We start from the raw sequence: 23,228 nt of genomic DNA on the forward strand, positions 1-23,228 counted from the left end.
CCAGAGCCTGTGGTCCCAGGCTCCTGCCCGCCTTCCTGGGAAAGGTACCAGTATGTGGATGGGGAGGCAGGGCAGATGGGGAAAAGGGCACACCTGTCACCAAATGGTGCTGGGTAATGGTGTGTGTGTGTGTGTGTGTGGGTGGGTGAGTGCACACATGTGCACACTCAGAATGGGACCCTTATTGCACACCATACACGAATCAATTCCAGGTAGATTAAAGATCTAATGTAAAACATACAGAAGAATATTCATGACCACAGAGTAGGAAAGGATTTCTTAAAACACAAGACAATAATAAAGTGAAAGATAAATTTGACTACTTAAATTAAGAACTCTGAAATGAAGACGTTCACCCCAAGACCCCAGAAAAAGTTAAAAAGGCAAGATATTTACAACGTATGTAAATGATCAAGGAGTCAAGTCTCAAATGCCTAAAGAACCTCCCACCCCAAATCAACAAGAAAATAAAAAGACAGCCCAAGATGGGCAAAAGACTTGACCAGGCACTTCACCAAAGAAGAGATCCAAATGGCCAATAAACATACAAAAATGGCCCAACCTCATTGGCAATCAGGGAACTGCAAATGAACCTCACAGTGAGAAACCATTCCACACTCACTAGGTGAGCAACAACGGCGAAGACTGATAATAGAAGGTGCCAGGGAGAAGGGGGCGCAATAGGAGGGAATGACCACCCAGTGCACTTTCCGGCCCAGTTAGAGGTAACGCGCAAGAGAAGTATATGCCCTGCGCACTAGGATACAGACAGGTGCAAGAACAACAGCCCCAAACTAAAAACCACCCACAGGTCCATCACAGTAGACCGGATACGTCAGCTGGGGCCTAGTTGATACGAGGGAATACTACACAGCAGTGATAAGGACTCACCACAGCTACTTAGGACTGAATGAGCCACACAGCCGCGAGTTCAAGCCCAAGAAGCCAGACCCAAACAAATATCTACAGCCTCAGGCTATTTCCAGACAGCTCGAAAATAAGAAAAACAGAAAAACTGAATGATACTGTAAAGAGTTGTTCAGCTAGGTGGTAAGACAGCGAGAACAAGAGCATTATCATCACAGAAGCCGCAATGGTGACAATCTTTGAGGCATACTGGCGGGGGATGAACACAGAGCAGGGGTGGGCGGAGGGTTGTTTCTGAGACCGCTCCGTTTCCTGACGCAGGCCGTAGGCACATGTGTATTTCAATCATTTTTCTTTAGGCTGCTACACATATGCCTTTTCACTTTCCCGTGCGACAGATTCCTACCACATTTAAATAGGCACACTGGTGTGGTATGGGTAGGGGGTAGGTGGGGACCCCAAGCTGTGACTGCAGAGCCACCTGCCCCCACCTGCCACACCCTGACACAATAGCCACCTCAGCCGCGTGGGACATCTGAGCTGAAAGGGTTCATCGTACCCTCTCATTTTCAAGACAAGCACGGAGGATCAGAGTCAGAAAGGAACTTGCCCAAGGCTGCAGAGCAAGTCAGGGCCAGGACTGGAATCTAGGTCTTAAACCAGGGTTCGTTCCTCTTCCTTTTGGAAGAATTTTCCCATTGCAAATCACCTTTAACACCAATCGGGGCAGACTCATTCTGTTTAGCACTTGGCGCTCTCTGGAATTTTTATTCGCTTACTTATTCATTGCGGGGCTGTGGACATTAGAACACAAGCTCCTGGAGGAAAGGGCTTTTTGTCCGTTTTGCTCCTGTGGTAAAATAGGTGTTCCATAAATATTTATTGAATGAATAAATGAATGGAGCTGACATTTCTATTTGGACTTGGAGGCCCCAGAAATACTTAGCGGCTCCTGTGATAGCCCCAAAGGAGAAAATGAAAAATAACTGTATGACACCGACACACTTTTTCAGAGCTATTTTCCTAACTGCCTCAGGTGGCTGGTGCCATCACCACTCCCATCTTCAGGAGGAGGAAACTGAGGCTCAGGGAGGCCTAGTGACTTGTCCCAGGTCACGGAGCTAGGAAGTGGACAGCTCGTGTTTGAACCCAGCCCCAGAAGCAGGCTGGCCCTCAGCCGGTCCACGAAAGGATCCCCGTATCAGGATCAGCGTGCTTCAGCCCCTCCTGCCCACCGCCCACCCCGACCTCTTTTAGGTGCCAGTTACAGCTTCCAAAGTGATTTCTGGTCTCTTCCAAACTCCTTTGGCCCAGGGAGGGAAAGGGACCTGTCCAAAGTAACAGGGAGTCCAGCTCTCTGCCTTCAAGCTTCCCAAGGTAGTATGACCAACAGTGACCCCAGGGCAGCTCATGGATTTGCCATAAGACACTCAATTTCTGTACTGTTCACTTCATACCAAATCCTCAGGCCCCCTGGCTAAGTCCAAAAGCTAGTCCTAGTTCTGCATCTGGATGAGCTGAATAATGAAACATTCCCAGAATACCCTCAGGCAACTGGCTTTATTAAAACACCTGGGCACTTAGCATTTTTACAAACCTGTATTACCATCCCGATAGCTTTCACCAAGCTCTCGGATGATAATTAAAAAAATAAAAAATCATTGGCTCTGGGAGTCTTGGAGCTACAACGAGTAGGCGAGAGGGACACGTCTGCGTCTCCAGGGCACCTAAACCGACTGATATATAATAAATCCTCTGTCCAGCCTCAGTTTGCATACCTCCAGTGAAGGGAATTCACTACCTCCTAAGGCAGCTTGTTTCTTGTTTGGATCCAGGTCAGTTGAGCACAAGGAAAACTTCTATCAGCCCCTGGCTCTAGGGCCAATGAGGTGCCTCAGCCACTGTTCTGCCCTTGGGGAATTCAGTCGTGAGTGACTGCATCATCCCAAAAGAATGGGACACAGCACAGGCTAGGATTACCTTCCAGAGAGGCAGCACGGGAGGCCCCAACCATTATACCCCCATCACATATGGCACGTGGATTTATGTGGGTCAGCCCAGACTCCGTTCTCACTTGAGAACCCCTCTGGGAGGGATGCCTCCCTGAGAGCGTCAGGGCATGAAAACTGGCAAACTGTGAGGCTCTGGGCCCAAGGAACCCAAAGGATTGCCATCGGTGGTAGGGGGAGGGTACAGCATTCCCAGTCGTTCCCGCTGGCCTGTGGGGTTGACATCATTGTTTTAATATTATGCTTCCAGAACCTTCATACACATTAATGGATGGGTCTGTGGTTTTGCAGATGAAATGGGATAATATATGTGAGAGCCACTGTGACAGCGTCTGGCAAGGAGCAGATGCTTAAAAAATGTTTGCTGGATTTGAATTGCAATCATGCTGGATCAGAAGTTCTTCGAAGAGTCACTGAGAACTTGGCTGCCTGTGTCCTGCCTTTCCAAGATGGCACGTGCTGTGGTAGCCCAATGGAAGGGCCCTGGGAGCAGGAGGGGATTCCTGCAGCCTGGTGACTCATCCATGCCCCTGCGCACTCCCCGGAGGGGGAGACACAGGGACTCAGGGCAGGCTTCGCTGCAGTGGTGACATCGACAAGCGTACGGATGAACAGAGCTTTCTAGGTGGCAGGGTGGGGGGGTGCACTCCTGCGGGAGCTAGGACAGGGCGAGGATGGGGTCCAGAGGGAAGGCAGGGGTCACTAGAAGATGCTGCTCCCCAAAGCAGGATTGAGTTACACTTCGCTGTGGCAACAACCAGGTCTGAGTGCGGGGAACCCCAGCCCACATGGACCTCACCAACACGATGGGCCTTTGCCCAGCCTCTTTTATGCAAAACACACTTTCCTGATAGGAACAAACAATCGCATTCCCTACCCCCTGATTCCGAAACACGGGAGTGATGAGACCAGACACTGGCGACAGAGAGCTGGCTTAGGCTAGTTGACTCCCCATCCCAGGCGTCAGAACACTGGTGGGGAAGAAAGCTGAAGAAACAAAGGGTCACAAGTTCTGGCTTGGCCTTGGCACTCCCCTCTGCACAGTGGGGAAGGGGCATGACTAACAGCAGGGGGGCTGCTGTGGGGGGCAGGTATGGGGTGGGCGGGAGAGGGCAGGCTGGTCAGAGCTGCAGCTGGAAGGGCAGACAGCCACTGGCCCTTTCAAAGCCGCCTTGACAGAGGATGGCCACTCTGGTCATGAGACTGAAGATTACTTAATGTTTGCAAACTGTGCAGGAGCCATCCCCTGCAGAGGAAGGCACCAGTCCCCTTCCTTGTCCCTCCCCTGCAGGGACCTCTGTGGGAACACTGAGTCCTCTGAGTGTTCCCTAGGCAGCAGCTCCCCAAGGATGGCTGGACTGCTGGAGAGCTGGAGACAGTGGGATGCGGCGTGACCTTGAACACGTTCCTGCCTCTCTCTGGCCTCAGTTTCTCCAGCTCCAACAAAGGATTGGCCCTAGGATGCTCCCTCCAGCTCTGATGCTCAGTGGCTAGACTGTGGGCATTGGGCACCTGGGGCACCTCTTAGCTCATCTTTTCCTACCTGGAGGTGGGGGTGGGGGGCGGAGGGGGATGGGGCTGTTTCTCTTCTTTCCTTTCAAACGCACACGTGGGTTCAGGAGCGTGGCCACCTTACCAGCCCAAGGGAAGAGCCAGGCATAATGCTGGGGACCGAGGAGAGTGACTAGAGGGGCACTCCTGTATCACCTCAGTTCAGAGCTGCTCCGAGAGGGGGGCTGCGCAGGCCAGCATGTGGGTTGTCTCGTGGGGACTGACCACAGAGTGGAGCAGCGGCTTGTCAAAGTGCACAACCAGACTCCTGCTCCTAGTGCAGAACAAGTGCTTCTCTCCCTGCCCCCCACCCCATTATAGAGCATGCTCACAGCAGAATGTACAGAGCTGACCAGGCAGAGCAGACTGCTGTCTGCATGAGCCTAATCTTGTGGATAGGCCTGGGGGAGGGGACACCCACTGCCATCTTTCTGCTCCGTATGCTCCAGGAACAGATCGGCTGTGACAGTTGAGAGCTTGGCAATTTAAAGCGGCAACTGCCTGGCAGAAACATGGGAGGGGGGTTTCCCCATGACTGGGGTGGGGGTGGGGACAGCCTGACTCACCTCTGCTAGCTGTCCCTGCTCCCTATCCTGCCCAAGGGCAGCCCTTCTGGACAGGGCAGGGATTTCCCACAGCGGGAGCCCCCTGGCCCGGGAGGGTCCCAATTGAGGCTGGCAGGTGGGACAGGGCGTCCTGACACCTGAGACAACCGCGTCAGTTCTCAGACCGCTGCTGCCTCCTGTCCTCAAGCGCCACCACCTATACGGCCCCCTGGAATAAAAACCAGCCTCTTGCCCACGTGGTGGCTGCAGGAGGGGTTGCCCAAGGTCACACAGGGGGTCAGGGGCAGGGCTGGATTCGGACCCAGCCCCTCCAGTCCAGCCAAAACTCCTCACTCCCTCCCTAGACGCGTCTATCTGGCTTCCAGCGAATTCCTGAGATGCCTCAACCTCCCGCCCGCAGGCTCTGGACCCTGGACGCGGTGGCGGGGTTTCTCCGCCCCGGACGCAAGAGCAGGGAGGAGTGGGGAGGGAAGGGAGGGAGTGCGGCCAGGGGAGCGGGACGGGGGGGGGGGAGGGGGGGAAGACAGCTTCGCTTGGTGACCCTCGGGGCCTGGATTCACGTTTCCCCGCCCCGGGGAGACAGCCAACTGCATAGACGCAAAAATGGAGCACCCTGAGCTCCCCTCCCCCCGCCCCCCCCCCCCCCCCAAATCGCGCCTTTAGCGTTCACAAGGTTTCGGATAAACGCTCCGCATAGTCGCGGAGGCTGAATCTCCTGCGTCCTCACCGCTTGAGTTCCGGAGAGCGACACCCGCAGAGACCCGGCTCAGAAAGACTGGCGTTGACGCACCCCAGGCCCTCCGAGCCGCCCGCGTAACCTCGGCTCCCAAAGCCGAGAGCCCGGCGGCCTCTGATCCCCCAACTCTACAACCGGGAGACCAGTGTCATCCCCGCCACTGCGGCCTCGGAACCACCTCCCCGGCCGGGCTCCGCAAAGCCGCCTGCGATCACCCCTCCCTCCCCCCGGTTCCCAAGAGCTGCTCGCGCGTCCGTGTAGCCGCGGCCCCGGGGGCGGAGCTGCTGCCCAGGCCTCTCCGCGGAGGGGACTCCGGGCCGCGGCCCCCGCCGCCCCCAGCCCCGGGCTAGACCCGCACCGCACCGCACCCGCCGCCGCCGCGCACGTCCCCCGCCGGCCCGCCTCCTACCTCGCGGGTCCGCATGCAGCCGCCGAGCGCGCGCCGTTCCCGCGGCAGGAGCGGAGCGCGGGCGCGGCCCCAGCGCGTCGGGCCGGCCGGGAGCGGGGAGGAGGGGGGTTTGCCCGGGGGCGTCGGCAACCGGAGCCCGAGCTGGAGCCCGAGCGCCGCCGGCCCTCCTGCCCGCGCCGCCACCGCGCGCCGTGACCTTGGCTGCGGACTCTCCGCGCCCGGCCTCAGTTTCCCCCCTTTGAAAGGTGTGTGTGGGGGGGGGCGGTGGGGAGGACGGGTGCCGCCCGGCCGCCGACGTCACCCGAGCCGGGACGAAGTGAGGGCGCTTGGGTCGGTGCGGCCTCTGCAGCCGATGGGCCCGGGAGCGGGATACACACAGTGCAGGCGCGTGGGAGGGGGCACTGTGGTCCCGGCGTTTCCCACAGACTCCGCAAGACCCCTAAATAAACACCTAGTAACCGCGGCCTCAAGCCAAGTCCCTTGGCCCCTCCCACGGAGCACTGCAGCCCCTGCAGGCAGGCAATGCCCAGCGCCCTCTCCTCCAAGCCTCCCCAGTTCACAGATGAAAAAACTGAGGCCCAATGAGGGGCAGCCACTGGTCCAGAGTTGCACAGCGGGTGGGGGCTGCTCACACCCACCCTGGCACCACGTCCCCTGAGGACCCTCCAGGACCCGCGCTCCTCGCAGTTTGGGAGGAGGATCTCGGCCTGCCAGCTGCACGCCTTATCCCACAGCAAACATTGACTCAGCACCAACTGAATGCTGGGGATGGGCCTCGGTGGTGTGGCGACTGTCACAGAGAATGGGGTGGCACAGTCTGAGAGAGGGACCCAATCCGTGGGGAAGAAGCGGCATAAATAGGAGAGGCTGGGCCTGAAAGAGACAGGAAGGGGGCGGGTGCTCTGGGAGGAGTGTGCTTAAGGAAACTGCAAGGATGGGGATGCGCATTGCCCAGTGTGTAGTGTAGAGAAGGCAAGGGTTCTGAGTGCCTTGAACACCAGACAAAAAAACAAAAACAAAAACAAAAAAACAAACAAAAAACAAAAGGCGTCTTCCTTTCCTAGGCTCGGGGAGCCCCCGACCAGTTTGGAGCAAGGGCGTCAGCGGTCTGGGCTGTGTTTTAGGCAGCGCCCCCTAGTGGCCAAAAGGGGCGAGACTTTAGGCGAGAGGGACGCGTCTGCCGCGGTCCAGCTGTGAGGAAGCGGGCTTAGTGATGTAATGAGTCAGGAGAAGGGAGTCTCTGCCCGCCCTGCCACCCACAGGCTGCGTGACCTTGGGCAAGGCACGTCCCCTCTCTGGGCTTCTGCGAGGGAAGGAGCCTGATTTTCAGCTCTGATATCTCATGACCCTGGATATCGGGGGCCAGGTGGGAGTAGCAGACAGTAGATTCAGGAAGGAACAGACAGATCAGAGGTTCAGCACTTTATGAGACTTATTTCATTTCCTTGTGGTAGGAACTAGTACCCCAGTTTTACGGACAAGGACACTGTAGCACAGAGAGGGTAGTTCACCTTTCCAGGCTCACACAACTGCTAAGTGTCTGAATGCAGGCCTATGCAGCTGCAGTCTAAATGGGGGGCCTGACCACCCCAGTCTCTTGTCTTGCAGCATTTATAGAGCACCTAAGGCATTCCTGGAGTACACAAGGCACTGGTGACAGACAGACAAGGAACTGTCCAGCTCCTTGTGGTTCTTCCTCACCCCGTCTCACAGCAAACCCGACAGTGGTCACTCTGGGGGGTGGGCTTTTGGGGCAAAGTATGCGTCCCCACCCCGAACCTCCTGTTACGTTCTTTTGTATGTTGGAGGTTTTCTTTTTAAGAGCTATGAGTTCATTTTATAGTTTCAAAAATATTTTTAAAAAGGAAGAAAAGATGCTTGTAGTTTTAATAACTGAAAATGTTCTACTAGAGAAGCCACTTCCTTTTGTTATCAGTGCCAGGAGTGAGTTCCCTGGCTGGTTGTAAGGCAGGTGAGGGAAGTGAGAACAGCAAGGGTTCTAGAAACTGTTCAGCCTGGGCGAGTCTCATCACCTCTCTGAGCCTCACTTGAATTCATCTGTAAAATGAAACTAATGATAAAAATCCCCACCCTGTCTCCCTTCAAAGGCTGCTGTGCAGATCAACCATAAGATTGTGTAAAAAGGTTGTGTAAAGTGCACTGTATAAATATTTTTATTTCCAGAAACCATGATGGAAAATATTGATAAACTTAACTATGTAAAAATTAAAACTTCTGAATAGAATAAAAAATACCACAGTTAAAGTTAAAAAGTTAAAATAGGCAAATGGCAAATAAAAAAAAAATTATCTGCAGTGCATATGCCAGAAGTTAATTGAGGAAAATGAGATGAACGTTAATTTTCCTCATACAGAAAGAGCTCTTTCAAATCGATAGGAAAAGATGATGAACTAATTAGAAAAAGAGCAAAGGATATGAACAAGCAGTTCATGGAAAGATATTTAATCGCACTTGTAATTAAATGCATATTAAATGCATCTTGTAATGAAATACAAATCAAAAATATAACATGCCTGGGCACCTGGGTGGCTCAGTTGGTTAAGCAACTGCCTTCGGCTCAGGTCATGATCCTGGAGTCCCGGGATCGAGTCCCCCATCGGGCTCCCTGCTCGGCGGGGAGTCTGCTTCTCCCTCTGACCCTCCCCCTCTCATGCTCTCTCTCTCTCTCTCTCTCTCTCATTCTCGCTCTCAAATAAATAAATAAAATCTTAAAAATATATATATATAACATGCCTGTCACTTTTTGTAACCTTACCAAGTTGGCAAAAATGAACAAGTTTGGTAATACTTGTGCTGTTGAAGGTGGGGGGAAATGCATGCACTCACAAACACTGTCGGGTGAGGGGCAAGGTAGTGCCGCACTTCTAAAGGGTGATCTGGCAAAGCTACGCAGCAGGCAAATGTAAAAATACCAGGATAGCCAACAGTATTCTGTGTAAGCAAACAGAGAAGCACCTCTGGTGTCCAGCAGTAGGGGACCAAGAAACAGTATGAAGACACATAAGCCGGGGCTTTGTCCTGGGGTGGACTGGGATGATAATGATCCACCTCAGAGGTAATCCTGGTAAGTGGGAAAAGCAAGGTGTGGTATGGGGTATGGTGTGGTACTTTTCGTGTAAAAAAGACGGGGGTCTCCTATGCATGCTGGTACATGCATATATTATCTCTGATAAGGGCGCTTAAGAAACTGAAACAGCGGTGCCTGCAGGAATGGTACAGAGAGTTGGGGCTGGGGTGGAAAGGAAACTGGCTTTTCACGGAAATGTTCTGTTGAAATGGTTGTTTGTTTGTTTGTTTTTTTTTTTTTGCGATATATGCATGTACTACCGGTTTTTGAAAAGTACGTTAAAAAAATAATCATTTGTGAAACTGGGCGGGGAGTTTCTAGGGCCTTCTCCGACACAAGCTGGGGTTGACTCCCTATGTGACCTCAGTGCAGGATGGTGTCCCTCTGAGCCTCAAGGTACCCTCTATCTAGTCAACAGGAAGCGCGAGATAAGAGTTCCAAGGCTCCTTATGCCTCTGATGCCATGCCAGCCCCAGAACTTTCTCACTGGATGAGCCAAACAGCTATGGAATGGCTGCTGGGGAGGTAGGGGGGCTCCTCACCCTTGGACCTGTGGCAGCAGAGGCCAAGGGTCAGTTGCCCTGGGGATGACGGCTTGTGTGACTTCTAAGACCCCTGCTGGCATGCTGATATGCTGTTCCTTTTTCCTTCTCCCACTCACAGTGCCCTGCCCGGAAACTCTCGGTTCATATTTCCTCTCCGGGTTACCCCTGGCAACATCCCATCTGTCTGGGTTGGAGGTCAGTTCTGGGGATGAGGGACAGATGACACAGCCCTGGGCACCCATGTGGAGTTGAGATGTCAGTGGGGGGAAAGCCTTATGCTGGGAAACTGAACCTCTTACCCCATCCAGAGATCAGCCCTAGCCTCAGTCTTGCTTCTTTTCACCTTCATAGGCAGCTCTCCATCCCCACTGCCTCTCTGGTTCCATGCCCCCAGGCATCACCCAGAACGTTCTGTGGCTCTCCATTGCCCACCAAACCAAGCTGACACTCTTCAGCTGGACATTCAAAGGGTTTGCTCGTTCTGGCCTCAATTTACCCTTGTAGCCCTTCCCTCCATGCATTATGTCTCTTATTTAAAGCAATTTTCAACAATACAGCTTTAATTACATCCCTCCCTTGCTTAAAACTCTTCTATGGCTCCCAGTGACCTGTAGGATAAAGTCTTAAGTGTCACCAGCTAGACCCCAAGACCTGACCTTGACTGCCTACCTGCTTGTACTCACTAACCTTTTTTTTTTTTTCAAGATTTTATTTATTTATTTGACTCAGAGAGAGAGAGCGAGAGACGGAACACAAGCAGGGGGAGTGGGAGAGGGAGAAACAGGCTCCTGGCCAATCAAGGAGCCCAACACGGGGCTCGATCCCAGGACCCTAGGATCAGGACCTGAGCTGAAGGCAGATGCTAAACAACCGAACCACCCAGGCGCCCCTCGCTAACCTTTGTCTTACATTTTCCCTTAAGCTCTTCTTTCTGGTTCAGCTCTTAACTCAGGCAAATGCCTCCGGTGATGGCAACTGTCCTGATAAGACCTCGCACTGGTCCAGACAACTCAGACCTTTTGAGCTAAACCCCCAACTCACACCTGTGCAGATGGACCAAGGAGTGACCTCTGGTACCTTTACCTCATTATAATACTAAAATCTCTGTCCAAGGAGGAGCCCCAGCCTCATTTACATAACATACAATGTATATATAGGCATGTTTCCTTAAGGCGCATGTGCCACCTTATGCCTGCCTCTACGTAGGGTAACAAGGCTTCCCTATCTAAATATTCATCCTAACCCTAAACAAAAGGAACCCATTCACCCTCTCTCGGGGAGTCATGCCTCTGGAAACCATTCCCTGTGACCTTATTTGCTGCAAATAAAAGTTTTCTTTGTGTGACAACTCAACCTGGTGTATTTTCTGACTCACCAAGGAGCGAACTCACTTTGGTTTGGTTACATAAGCTTCTCAGGTTAGCATCAGAACTGGTTTCTGCCTTCCTGCCTAGCTACATCTTCAGCATCTTCCCCCAGAGCCAAGCTATACTTAATGCCTTTTCAGCACACTGTGCTATTTCACGACACTGAGTATTTGCACATACTATTCCCTTGGTTCCCACAAATATAAAGAGTTCTTACAAATAAATAAAAGCCATGAACCACTCAAAATAAAAATGTCCAATTGATCTACCTAGGTATTTCAGAAAAAAAGTCATCCAGGTGGTTGCAAACATGCTTTTGTTAAAATGGAAGGGGGATGGGGTGCCTGGGTGGCTCAGTCATTAAGCGTCTGCCTTCGGCTCAGGTCATGGTCCCAGGGTCCTGGGTTCGAGCCCCACATCGGGCTCCCTGCTCAGCAGGAAGCCTGCTTCTCCCTATCCCACTCCCCCTGCTTGTATTCCCTCTCTCGATGTGTCTCTCTCTGTCAAATAAATAAATAAAATCTTTAAAAAAAAAATGGAAGGGGGTTATCATCTTCATGCAAATGACATTGAAAAAACTGTATCATGGTCAAATGATTTTTCACAAAGGTGTCAGAGAACTTACTAGAGAGAATAGTTTCTTCACAAACAGCACTGGGACAATTGTCTATCTACATGGAAAAGGATGCATTTGGACTCTTCCCATGACACACAAAAATTAACTCAAAATGATCAGTGATCTAAATGTAAGAGTTAAAACTATAAAGCTCTTTGAAGAAAATAGAGGAGTAAATAGAATAGAAATAGAATAAATTAAATTAAATAGAAAATAGAGGAGTAAATAGAATAGAAAATAGAGGAGTAAAGTTGTGACCTTGGGTTAGGCAATAATTTCTTAGCTATAAAATTATTTCTTAGATATAAGAATATCTTAGGGTTTTTTCTTGGATATAATGATTTATTAGATACCCAACACATAAGCAATAAAAGAAAAAACTGATAGATTGGGACTTTATCAAAATTAAAAACTATTACATTTCAAAAGACACCGTCAAGAAAGCAAAAAATTAAGCCACAGACTGGGAGAAAATGTTTGCAAATCATATAACCAAAAAACAAAACAAAACAAAACACCCCACAAAGACTTGTATTTAGAATATAAAAAGAACTCTTGTGACTCAATAATAAGAACACAACACAATTAAAAAATGGGCAAAACGTCTGAATAGGTATTTCACCAAAGGAGATAACATGAATGGCCAAGAAGCAAATGAAAAGATGCTTAACATCACTAGCCATCAGAGAAATGCAAATCAAAACCACAGTGAGATAGCACCTCATACCCACTAGGATGGCTCTCATCGAAAAGACAGACAGATGTCGACGAGGATGTGGAGAAATCAGAGCCCTCTTACACTGCTGGTGGGAAAGTAAAATGGTGCCACCACTTCGGGAAACAGTTGGGCGTTTCTTAAAAAGTTAGAGTTACCCTGTGAACCCCTGGACCCTACTCCTAGATATCTACCCAAGAGAAATGAAAACATATGTCCACATAAAAAACTTGTATGTAGATATTAATAGCAGAGTTATTCATAATAGCCCCCAGAGTGGAAACAACCCTAACGTCCATCAACCGGGTCTATCCATACCATGGACTATTATTCAGCCATAAAAAGGGATGAACTACTGCTACATTCTACAACATGGATGAACCCGGAAGACATGATGCTAAAGTGAAAGAAGCTAGACACAAAGGTCACATATTGCATGATTCCATTTATAATGAAATGCTCAGAAAGGCAAACCTATAGAGACCAAAAGTAGATTTGCGGTTATCAGGGGCTAGAAGCGGGACAAAGCCTTGATGGAAACTAGAGATGAGGCTTCTTTTTAGGGTGATGGAAATAATTTAGAATAAAATTGTGACGTTTATACAACTCTATAAATATCTCTAATAATCATGAAACTGTACACTTAAAGCAAGGGGATTTTATAGGATGTAAATGACATCTTTATAAAGCTTTAAGAGAATGAGTGGTGACTGAATGCAATGCAAGATCTAGATTAGGGAAAAAAACTTGACATGAAGGACATTCCTGAGATAATTGGTAAAGCTGACTATAAATTATATTTTAGATCCCAGTATGGTGTCTATGTTAGACTTCTTGAATTTGGCTACTGAACCATGTTTATGTAACAGAATGTTCTTGTTCTTAGGAAACAGACGCCGAAGTATTATTCAGGAGTAAAAGTCATCATGTTGCATGTCGACAATGACCTCTCAAATAGTTCTGGGGAAAAATATTATTGTGAGAGAGCAAAATTTGGCAAAACGTTAGTAATAATGAATTTGGGTGAAGGGTACAGGGGAGAAGTTTGTTTGTTTTGGTATTATTCTTGCAAATCTTCTTGAAGATTGAAATTATCACAAAATAACTCTTACAACTCTTAAAGAATCCACACATAAAAAAATTATTGTGTGGAACCTGAATTATTGTGTGAATAACCTGAGAATAAATCCATCGACCCCAAAGGGAGAAAAAGCAATCTAGTTGTGAACAGAATTCCCATAAGGGGTGTCCCCTGCTCATCACGTGTCTCTGAGATCGCTCACCCCTCCCCCCACCAAAAACGACACAGCCAGAAGCCAGAGGGCAGGGTTGGGACACATGTCTGTGTACTTCTCAACTAGCATTAATTCATTAATTCATTCATCCAACAAATATTTGAGTGCCTCCTATGTGCCAGGAATCAATCGGGGCACACACACAAATGTCCCTGCCCTCGTGGCACTGAGGTTCAGCTGGGGTCAGGGGAGGGTCCTGCAGGAGGAGGAAGGGGACCCCTCAGCTCTGCCCAGGCCCCAGTCTGGAGAGCAGGTGTCTGAATCATCTCTGTTCCCCTGGATTATAAGAAAGTCAAATTCTGTCCCCTCAAAAAAGAGGGTCTCAGCTTTTGGACACTGGGGCCCACAGCCTAGAGGGACCAGGCAAAAATGCTGGGTCACCTCAGATCGGTAGAGCTCAGAACAGAACCAGAAGAACGGCTGTTAGGGAGGGTGGCTGCAGGCTGTGAGTGTGGAGGAGTGTAGGAATGGGGGGGACAGGTGTCAAGGGAGAACCTCACTCCCCTCCCACCACAAAAACCAGCAAGGGGCTAGCCGAAGTGCTAGCCACGCAGAGCTATCATGAGGTGCCCCTCCCCCTATTCGGATCCTGGAAATTTCGGGGATTCCCAAGCTGGGAGCCCCTGAATTATTTTAGGGGATCTTACATCCCATATGCACACCCAATACTGTTGGTAGACCAAACAAATACTGTTTCACACATTAACATCTTTCAAACCAAAATAGAAGCTGTTGTGAATAAAATTCATAGACTTCAAATTCATCTGAAATGGGTTTTCGGTGGCTTATTGTAATTTTTCAGCCATGGATACTAACTGTGGGGGTGGGGAGGTTTCTCCCAAGTTTTGGTGATGTAAAGGCATCCTGCTTTTACTGGAAAAGCCTGGAGAGTGCACCTGGGACCCCCCCCCCCCTTACTTCACGGTGGGGAGGACAGGGTTGGAGCAAGGGGCTGGCTCCAGAGGGGTGGACCTCGGGCTTCCCGCTCAGCACAGCCCTGGTCCTGGCTGCCTGAGAGCAGGGCGGGTGGGAGCCAGGGGCTGGAGGGATGCCCAGCAGGGCCGGTCCTGCTCACACCCTGGTACCATGTGTTATTTCTCCTGCCCCCAGCAGACTGGGAGGGAGCCCCTCAAAAGCAGTGACCGGGATAAGGCTGAATCCCTTCTGGGTCCCAAGCAGCCAGCACAAGGCCTGGGTGACCACAAAGGCAGGCAGGTAGAAGGGCTGCTGGACAAAGGGGGCAGAGCTGGGCTCAGGCCAGCTGACTCCTGCTCTTCACTTGCTAGCCGTGTGGCCACTGAGCACTTGGAACGTGGCTAGTGCAGATGGGGAACTGAGTTTTAAAAAAATTTCATTTAACTCGTTAAAATTTAAATAGCCCCATATGGCTAGTGGCTTCGGTCTGGGGCAGGGCAGCTCTACGGGCTTACCGGTAACACAGAACGGAGCCACCGATGGGGGTTTGGACCCACTGCACTCCCAGCAAGGATTTGTGGGTCCTCTCCTCACCGCGAAGGCTGGAATGCTGGGGCAAGCCTTGGTTCCCTCATCTGCTCTGGTTTGGCGACCACACACTTCCGGTGGGTATACAAACCAGGGACTCTAGGTTATGGGCAACTGACAGGTCTTCAAGGGTGATTTTACCAGGCTGGCTTGGGCCTTGTATACAATGACTTTAGAACTTGCTAATGATACATGCGCTCTGAATACAAAATAATGGCCACAGATTCCCCCCATCCTGGTGCCCAGGCCCCTCTGCAGTGGGACTTGTCCCCTCCCTTTCCCACCCAAAGGGGGGTTTATTTCCCTTTCCCTTGGTCATGTGATTTCTTCGTACAGTCAAATGTGGCAAAAGCGATGGTTGGGCCGGTTCCGAGGCTGTGCCTCAAGAGGTTTGCAGCTCCATACTCATCTTCGTGGAACGCTGCCCTTGGACCTCAGTGGATGGAAGCTGGACACCTGCTGGAGGCCACATGGAGGGGAACAGAAGGGACCCCAGGTGCAGAAGCTGGCTGCCCACTGGGGCAAGGCGCCATGTAGAGGGGTCCTGGGGTGTCCTAGCACCAGCTGCAGACATGTGAGTGGGGCCATCTCGGAACTTCCAGGCCCAGTGGACCCTCTAGCTGAGTGCAGCAAAGGAGTGAGCCCCTGGAGACCAGCCGAACCACCCAGATTTTCCAACCTGCACCACCATCCACAATAAGAAATCATTGCTGCCGTCAGTTGCTACATTTTGGGTGGTTTGTTATACAGTTAAATGAAACAGGTACACTACATGCATTGGTAGTGAGACTGTCTGGGAGTGTCAGCTCAGGGCCAGCCCATGGCCCCAGGAGCAGAACCACGGCCCAGAAGCATTCCCTGCACCGTGGGCAGGGGGCCCAGGTGTCCAAGAGCAATCTCTGAGGCTCCCAGGGGGAACTTATCTGCCCTTTAAACAGAACAGAGACTTGAGTAGGGCCAGAGGGAGGCAGCCTTGGGGAGATGCCCTGAGGTTTGCACTGTGGACCAGGCAGGCTCCAGCTGGTCACAGGCAGGACTGGATGAGCCGGGGTGCTAAGGGTTTCTAGATCAGCAGCATCCTGCTCCTGGCGCATTTACAAAGACATTTTCCCAAAGTCACCCTTACCAGGCCCTGCCCTCCCTCAGGTCCAGCTTCTTGGTCTTCCTAGGCAGGGATCACAAATCTTCATGCAGTAAGGATGGGGGTCGGGGGGGTGGTAAAAGAGCTGTCAGCAAAGGACTCCACGTTCAGTGGACATACTGTCCAGAGGCACCAGATGGGGCCCTTCTCCCATGACTGGCCCAGCAGGCATATCCAGCCTCCAGATGATGGAGTAGTGGGGACACCCGCTGGGGACCAGCTGCCACCTGGGAGGAGGGCAGACACCAGGGTGGGAAGCACGTGAACACCTCTCCACTTACCTGACCCACTATACTGGTCAAACCTCCAATTCCCAAAAGCAAGCTCAATTCTGGGTCCCCACTTGGATGCAGCCCCTTTCCAGCTAGCAAGGAATGTGGACAAGTGATTTGGCTGGCCTCAGTTTCCCCATCTGCAAAACAGGGTGGATATTCCTACGGTTGCTGCGAGAATTAAACGAGTACCGAGTAGGGCCCGACACACATTCAGGCATGTTGTTCTGGTGGCTGCTGGGAAGCCTCCTCAGGCCGCATGGCTCCTTCCTTTGCCCTCCTGTGTCACCCTGCGGGTGTGTCAGGGCGCCATGTTGCAGCCTCGAGGTGCTCGCTGTGGCCTGCTTATCTGGGGCATCTGTGTGTACAGATGAAATGTGGCTTGTTACATAGTCTTGACTGAAGTTTGGGACCGAGCCCAGACTTCTGGTGTCTCTTGTTGGTTCTGGGGCTCCACCTCTTACCCCATCACTGTTGGTCAGGAGCCCCCAGTTTGTTAAGCTTGTCATGGGCTCCATCTTGACACCCCCTGCCCAGCCAAGCTGACGGAATCCCCTGGCCTGTGGGAGAATGGCTTGATGGTTTCTTAAAGGCCTTCCAGCTCTGACTTTCTCTGCTGCACCTGCTGGGGAGCCATAGGAGAGAGAGCAGGGACACGACCCTTCTATAAACCCAGTAGACCAGGAAGGTGCCGGTCCCTCCATGAGCACATCTGATCTCACCATTGAGGTGGACAGGGCACGGGGGGCACGTTGTGGAGCCCTTGGGAGCTCTGGGTCCTGCCAGCCTGGGTTCAGATCCCATCCGTGACATTACTGAATGAACCCGGCCAAGGGACTTAACCTCACTGTCAGTTTCCTTCTCCATGAAGTGGGGCTGTTATAAGTGTTGCAGAAAAACGACCTCCTTTGGGTTAGTGGGTGCCTCTCCCCTTCAGTTGGGGGATTTCAGTGTGCCACGGCCAGCATCTGCTTTCTATACCCACGAACGAGCCAGCATCGACAGCGCCCAAACTAGGGCAGCACGCTTTAGGGACAGACATCTTTAGGATTTCAGCACCAGATTTTTTTTTTTTTTTTTTTTTTTGACATTAAGAGTTTGTGTTTCCTATACAAAGTCATCCCAGAATCCAGCTACAAAGTCTTTCCATACTGGTTCTCAGTCATATCCAACAGACCCCCCCCACCCAGTGTGGAAAAGCCCGCCATGACAACACAAGATACCAGAAGATGACATGATCTGTGTCAGGGGCCCGACCGTGCCCGGCACACACCGCTGTTCCACAAAAACCAGCTGATATTATTATTTGTGTCCCTGTATCTCCAGAGAGGCCAGGGCTCTGGGGACGGGCAGTGGCCTGTCTTGCGCACATGGAAGTCGGGCTAGGGTTGTGACAGTACTCGAAGGTGAAATGTGGTTCCTTATGTGGTTCTTAGAGGTTCTGAAGTTTGGGGCTAAACCAGCTGCCTCTTCCTGTAGTCCCCCTCTACCAGCACCGCCTGCTACCCTCAGTCTGGGGCTCCAAGGACAAGCAGCAGAGGTGGCTCGTGACCACCAGGTTGCGGGACATGTCCTCTCTCCCCCATCATTGTTCACAGGTGGGCCTCAGCTGGCCCTGCCTCCAGCAAACGCTTAACACATGAAATGGAATATCCCCCAACCGCGACCTTCAGGCTCTCACACTGGCCCACCCAGACTCCCTTCCTGGGGAGGGGGTGCTGGAAATCCCTAGCCCCTATCTCCTTTGAGTCTGAATTCCCTGGTGGCTGTCCACCCTGCTCCTCTCTCTGCCATCAGGCCCATTCCCCATCTCTACCGGCCACCTCCTTGTCCTCTGATGCCTTCCTCAGAGAGGCTCTTGCTGACCATCTGACTGAAGTGGCCTCCACCAAGTTATTCCCCCCCACACATCAACCCATTTACCTTCCTCACTGCACCGTCTGAAAGTATCTTGTTCAGTTGTTTGCTTACTTATTCCCTGTCTCCCTCCCACCCCCCCCCCCCGCCCCCGCAGCTCCAGGGGGAGGAGATCTGGGTCTGACTTTTCAGCAGGGCCTGGCACACAGTGGGTGCTCAGTAGATACTAGCTAATTGACTTATTAATAGAATAACTTGCTTGGTACACTCCCAGGGCAGGAAGAGGAGCCATGGGGGCAGGGGAATGTCCAGCTGCCCAGGGGAAGGAGACACACCAGAAAATCCCATCCCAGGAGCTGGGCATTCTGTTAATCTTCGCAGTGACCCATGAGGTGGTGATTAGTAAGCCATTTTCTAGATAAGGCAACCTGAGGCCCAGAGAAGTGAAGTGACTTGCCCAAAGCTACATAGCTTATACACAGAAAGCTGGGTCCCAGGGCGCCTGGATGGCTCAGTCGTTTGAATACCCAAGTCTTGGTTTTGGCTCAAGTCACGATCTCAGGGTCATGGGATCAGCACTCAGTGTGGAGTCTGCTTGAGATTCTCTCTCTCAAATAAATAAATAAATCTTTAGAGAGAGAGAGAGAGAGAAGAAAGCTGGGCCCAAGACCAGGATCTACAGCCGCACAAAGGAGAGTTCGCCGTGCAAAGGAAGAAACTGCAACAGCCAACATTTACTGACACCTGCCAGGCACTCACCCAGGTACTTTTCCAAGCTTTGCTCATTTATCCACTCGGGGAGGTAATTACAGGTCCATTTTGCAGATATAAAACTGAGGCCCAGAGCAGCTCTGTGACTTGCCTTAGGTCATACAGCAAAGCAGCAGCCCATCTAGGCTGGGTGCTCAGGCTGCCAGACTTCCCCACTCGGTGATGACAAAGGTGAGACGTGCTGTGCTGCCCCCGCCCCGGCTGCCTCAGTTTTCCCTTTGTGCGATGAGGGTGTGGGCAAAATGACCTCTGACCTGTATGATGTCATCAGGGAGGCGGGACTCTTGCCTGGGAAGCCTTAGGGCTAAAAAGGGAAGTGAAGAGTGGCTGTTTCCCCATCCCACCCACTCCCCACCCTGGCCCTGAGCCAGGTGGGTGGTTACTTCCCTTTGACCACTTCCTCCGGAAATTCCCCAGGAAATGCCCCTGTGCCCATAGCCTGAGCAGAGGTCCAGCCTCCAGGCCCAGGAGCCTCACACCTTGCATTCTCCTGCTAAGATGCCCGAAACAGAAACCAGGAGGCAAAATAATTAGCACACTTATGTGTGTATGTATACATATGCATGTGTGCATACATACAAATTGCTGTGTGTATGTGTGTGTGAGATATATTGCTCATTAGATCAATTTCTTTATCTACATAAGAAAACAACAATGAAAGCTAGGGCTGACAGTGCATTGGGACACGCTGCACCTCTATCTCTCAGGGCCCCTTCCCCTGCCCTCTGTCTGTGTGGCACCAGCTTCCTGCCCCATCCGCTGCCTCTGGTCTCCCCACTGCCACTCCATCCTCCACTCTAGCTCCCAAGGCACCCTCTTCGAACTCAGATCTGGTGTCTCCAAGGCAGTGGAAGAGATGGTTAAGAGCCCGGGCTTTGAGTCCAACAGATTTGGGGTCTGAGGCCATTTGCTAATGGTGTGACTTTGGGCAAGCCACTCTGTGTCCCTAAGCCTCGGTTTTCTCATCTGCAAAACAGGGATCATAAGAAACCCTACCTCATGGGGCTGACACCAAGGGATGCCACACATCGGGTCACCTAGCATAGCGCCTGGCAGGGCTTCTCAGCTCACAGTGGGGGGATGCTGGATGTTTCTGTCTGCCCAGCCTCCTTCTCACTTCAGGTGCCTCACCTGAAGGAGGAATCCCCTCCTCCACTCTTAGTCCATCTAATTTTATCAGCCTTTTCCATCCCTATCTCTAGAATATTTCACCCCCTTGCCAGAGTGAAGGGTCCAGGGATGGGCATGTGACCCCAGCTAGACCAGTGAGAGTCTGTTCTGGGAGTTCTGTTGGAACTGTTTCTGCTGGCGAAGTCATGAGAGATGAAAAAAGAGAAAAAGGCGCCAGTGTCTGGAGATAGAGTTTGAGCCCCTGAATCAAACCATACCTGAAGCCCTCACTGTTACAGAAGTAGAAGACAATAAATTCAGCTTTTGGCTTGAGACAATCTGCTTTTGTTGTTTGTTTTTATCACATGCAACCAAAAGAGTGCTGGTTAATACCACCTCCCTGCTTCAAAACCCCTGAGGGCTCCTCTGTGCCCGCTGAGTCTAGCACTCTGGGCTCTGGGCCTCACCAGCCTTCCATTTGGGCCTCAGCTCTGGGCTTCATCCTTCCAGACTCCGTGCTACCCAAGACTGATGATTATTCTCCAAACACACCATGGACACTCAACCTACATGTTCCCCCCCAAGTTCTCCCCCATTCTCCACTTGCCCAGTGTTCCCACTCACACTCCAGACCTGGCTCAGAGGTCACCCCCCCACCCCCAAAAACCTCTCAATATCCCTCCACCACTCCGAAATGCCAATGGCATCTACCTCTGGCCTCCTTCCACTTTCTAACTGTATCCCTGGGGTATAGTCCACTAATTTTTTTCTTTTTCTCTTCAAAAAGCTTTGTCTCACCATCTCATTTAAAAAATGAATACCTTGGGGTGCCTGGGTGGCTCAGTCGGTTAAGTGTCTGCCTTCAGCTCAGGTCATGATCTCAGGGTCCTGGGATCGAGCCCCATATTCGGCTCCCTGCTCAGTGGGGAGTCTGCTTCTCCCTCTCCCTCTGCCCCTCCCCCCCACCATGCTCTCCCTCTCTCTCTCAAATAAACGATCTTTAAAAATAAATAAATAAATAAAAATTTAATACCTTGGATCATTTAATATCTGACAGGTTCAAAATTTGGTTTTAACTCACCAAGTGCATTTCCTGAACCTGAAGCCTGACCAGCTGACACAGGACTGAATGACCAGGTGCCTGCCCTTGGGGCAGGGAGGGGGAGGGGTATAGTCTGAACCAAACAATTTCCCATTTGGCTCAAGTCTGTGGTTGCAAAAACAGCAATTTTTAAAATGCTATAATCAAATCGAGACTATTTCTTTTCTTTGGGGATAATAATCCTTGACATTTATTGACCTCTTTCGATGTCATTGCATAGGGCATGCCCTCACTTTACAGACGAGGATCCTGAGGCTCAGAGGGGTTATTACAGCAACCAAACGGGGAGCTGGGATCTGGCCCTCGGTCCTCCGGCTCCCACCCCATGTTCTCCCTGACTTACCTCGGCTACAAGTGAACACACTGTGGGGGGCAGCTCAGAAGCGGTTTAAAAATTCGCCGCTTAGGGCGCCTGGGTGGCTCAGTCGGTTAAGCGACTGCCTCCGGCTCAGGTCATGATCCTGGAGTCCCGGGATCGAGTCCCGCATCGGGCTCCCCGCTCAGCGGGGGGTCTGCTTCTCCCTCTGACCCTCCCCTCTCTCATGTACTCTCTCTCATTCTCGCTCTCTCAAATGAATAAATAAATCTTTAAAAAAAAAAAATTCGCCGCTTAAAGCTCAAAATCAAGCTGGGTTCTTCTGGTTGCTCATGAGCAGGTGGCTCTCCATACCTACTTCAGCATGGGGGTCTCTGGCTTCACAATTCATGCCTGGCCCCTGGCTATGACGTGCTCCCTATTTTGCGGACATCAAGTTTCAGATTTACTGTGTTTGCTTCGGCTACCTGTGTGATAGGAGTCTTAGTGGTTAGTCTGCTGGGAAGGTGTTTCAACATGTAACTGTTTTGAACACAGTCACTTCCCCATATGTCCCTGCCATGGGTGGTATCCCAGTAGCCTCTCGATGGCCGGTCAGAGGTCACCGAGCCTGGCCAACTGGTAAGTCCAAAATTCGAAGTTTGTGGGGAAATATGTTTGATTGACTCAGATAAGGAGTTCTGTTCTAGCACGTGTTTCGTTCTCTGCAAAGTGGAGATGAGGTACCTCCAGGGCGCGTCAGGTAGCCGGAATGAGGCAACATATGGAAAGTTACAGGCACACAGTAGGTGCTCACTACGTGCTCATTCTTTCCTGTCCTCGCTGCCTTGAAGCCAGAGCCATCTTTCACCCACAGGTAGGCTCAGTTGCTCTCACCCTCAATTGCCCCCACCCCCACCACCTATCCCGACCCCTAAACCCCACCGGGAACTCCACAGCCTGGCCAGCCCCACTGTGTGTGGGTCCTGAGGCAACCTGAACTCCACACTGAACCCCAGGGCTCCCGCTCCCTCACTTCTCATTCCCCAGACCAACTCCTCCTTCACCTTCAAAACCTAGTCCAGCTGTCATCTCCTCTAGGAAGACTTTGGGGAACCCATCCAGATGTGAACTCTGACATTCCTCCTCTGGTTTCCCATGGGCTTTGGAGCGCACACCGGTCTCAGCTCTGATCACCCTGTATGGTAACTTCCTCTTTTCTTGTCCCATCTCCCCCAGGGTACTGTCAACATCCCTAAGACAGAGATAATGTGTTGCTCATGGCAGCCTGGCCCCTGAAGCTGGCCTGTTGCTGGGTTGGGGAGCATTCCCCACATGCCAAGCACAGAGCTGGGGACCCCACATGGAGCAGCCCTGATTCAAAATGAAGCCAGTAGGGAGGAAAGCCGAGGT

General features: G+C 51.5%; 1 protein-coding gene across 6 annotated transcripts in view; it reads right to left on the reverse strand.

The window, feature by feature from the left end:
• Positions 1-23,228, reverse strand: part of IQSEC1 (IQ motif and Sec7 domain ArfGEF 1) — a 383,194-nt gene that overhangs the window by 89,498 nt on the left and 270,468 nt on the right. Inside the window, exon 1 of one of the 6 annotated variants that reach the window (XM_054504554.2) lies at positions 6,139-6,276. The exons of the other annotated variants lie outside the window; for them this stretch is intronic. The gene's annotated coding sequence lies outside the window, so the exon portion shown is untranslated. Of the gene's footprint in view, positions 1-6,138; positions 6,277-23,228 lie in introns of those variants that run through there. 6 annotated transcript variants of the gene reach the window in all.

The sequence above is a fragment of the Mirounga angustirostris genome, unplaced genomic scaffold, assembly GCF_029215605.1.
Source record: "Mirounga angustirostris isolate CCGP_5_RB_7025 unplaced genomic scaffold, mMirAng1.0.hap1 SCAF_1, whole genome shotgun sequence".
Taxonomy (NCBI): domain Eukaryota; kingdom Metazoa; phylum Chordata; class Mammalia; order Carnivora; family Phocidae; genus Mirounga; species Mirounga angustirostris.